Source organism: Trichechus manatus, unplaced genomic scaffold, assembly GCF_000243295.1.
Source record: "Trichechus manatus latirostris isolate Lorelei unplaced genomic scaffold, TriManLat1.0 scaffold00297, whole genome shotgun sequence".
Taxonomy (NCBI): Eukaryota; Metazoa; Chordata; class Mammalia; order Sirenia; family Trichechidae; genus Trichechus; species Trichechus manatus.
The window spans coordinates 212,564-214,589 of record NW_004444233.1 but is presented as its reverse complement, the minus strand read 5'-3'; the positions used below and the strand labels follow the sequence as shown (position 1 = coordinate 214,589).

Below are 2,026 nucleotides of genomic sequence, written 5' to 3'. Positions count from 1 at the left end.
ATAGGAAGAAGCTCAGCCTCTTTTCCAGACCTCTTCTTTAATGCATTTCGACGACCAATGGTGCAAATTTTGAAACGTAAGGAAAAACATCTAGTACAAAAATTAAAAACAGAAATATAAAGAAAAAATCTTTTTTTTTGGGTAAAAATGTATTTTTCTTTACAATTTGGAAGAGAAAATTAGTCCATAGCATCATTAAAAATAAAAGCAAACATCTGTAAACTTTCTAACCAGTCTGAATCATTTAAATTACATTTGCAGCTGAACATGAGTATCCTATCTATTATCATGTGCTATATAGCAATGGCCATTTTCTGTCTGGAGGGTAGGAGCAGAGCCACAATGGAGTAAGGTTTGGGCTCTGCAGGCTTTCCCACCCTTCCTCCTGCCTCCTCTCACTTGCCGTCTCTCAAAGGTTACCAACCACTCAGCAGGTGTATATAACACAAGTGATTTCGTTAATATATATAAAATCACCACTTCAAAATATAGGAAATTAGTAGTACAAAAGCAATAGTTTTATCCTCCTTAGTTTAAAAGGCCAAATACAAAACAGAAATTGCAATACAAGAAAGAAAAACCCCCACCCTAAAACGCAATCATAAGTATCCTCTTCCTGGTTCTGATGCTCCTCACCTCTAACTCACAGTGTTTCCGCAAGTCTTCAGACTGGGGGGCACATGTGCTTCTTTGCATTTCTTAGTGGGAGGGGTTATCACTTCTATTCACAGCTGAGGGGTGGAAAGGACTTGCAACTGCTGTAGAAAACGTTGACATTTTTAAATGTATAGAAGCCAGGAATTTATAGTTATGGTTTCCAAAGGAATAGACTATTGGCATATATTACATAACTGAATTTACATATTATCAGCAAAACAATGACTTGAGTATGTGCCAAAGAGGTAAACAGCAAACTTTATGTAAGCCATAACTCTACATTTCTTGATTTACTCTTTGATTATTCTTCACTTCAAAATTTAGAAATAACTATTTCCTTTTATGTGTAGGCATTTGTGGTCATGTAACCACAGTTGCTAGGTATTTCAATTTGGTATACCATCAGTTTAAAACATCATAAAAGAAATAAAACAATAACATTAACCTCCATGTTTATCTCTAGATTCACCAACTTTAGAGAGTGTACATTTTCCCCAGGGATGTTGATGGATATGCACGGATCGAATCACACCTCCTCACGTGAATGTCTTGCTATACACAAACATACGTGTACCTTGCCAACACCCAAGGCTTGCTATTCCACAGTGAAGTCTGTGGCCTGGCAAAGCTAACTGGAAAGTGTAAACCGCAGACTCATTGGCATTTTGCTCTAAGCCCAAATCACTATCCATTTTCATTTCCTAAACGATTAAGGACCCTAGAGAAGGGGCTACAGCTATTATGTGGGATAAAATTATATTCTAATGTGTTTTAGAGCAGAAATGCTTACATCCATGGCGTAGCTGGGTAAGGCAATAATGTCACAGACTTAAATGAACTGGCAATCTCCTCCTGTTCTCAATCCTTTTGTTCTAAGTAATTCCTCCCTTCTAAAATAACGGAGTCACAATGTTTACATTACTTTCTGGCATAGTTCTTCAGTAACCTAAGCAAAGTACAAAGCAATGGAAAAACAATGATTTGCATAATACTATCTATTCGAGATTAAAATACATGAAAACAGGAAATCAGTCTTAAAACTGAAAAATATCCATTGTCCTAGCAGGTATCACTGCTATGACTGGTTATACTTTAAGATTAAACCCAGATGAATCAATCATTTAAGAAAATAATCTTTCATTACTAGAGAATTCAATCTCTTCACCCAATTTAAATCTTATATTTGATCCTTCTGGTTAAAAATATCAAATTATTAAAAAGGGTAAACTGAATGACATAGGCTTCTGGAGACTTTCTTTACCCAAATTCATTAGTTAGTAACATGGGCTGAAGTCAAACCTAAACGCATAAAATTATATATATATATATATTATATATTATATATATAATATATATATATATATATTTT

The 2,026-nt window shown here is 34.7% G+C and overlaps 1 protein-coding gene across 1 annotated transcript in view; it reads right to left on the bottom strand.

Annotated features, from left to right (window-relative positions):
- Positions 1-288: 288 nt before the first annotated feature.
- The window catches only part of KCNA3 (potassium voltage-gated channel subfamily A member 3), a 6,986-nt gene continuing 5,248 nt past the window's right edge, over positions 289-2,026 (bottom strand). The window contains exon 2 of the mRNA XM_004390416.3: positions 289-758. The gene's annotated coding sequence lies outside the window, so the exon portion shown is untranslated. The remainder of the gene's footprint in view (positions 759-2,026) is intronic.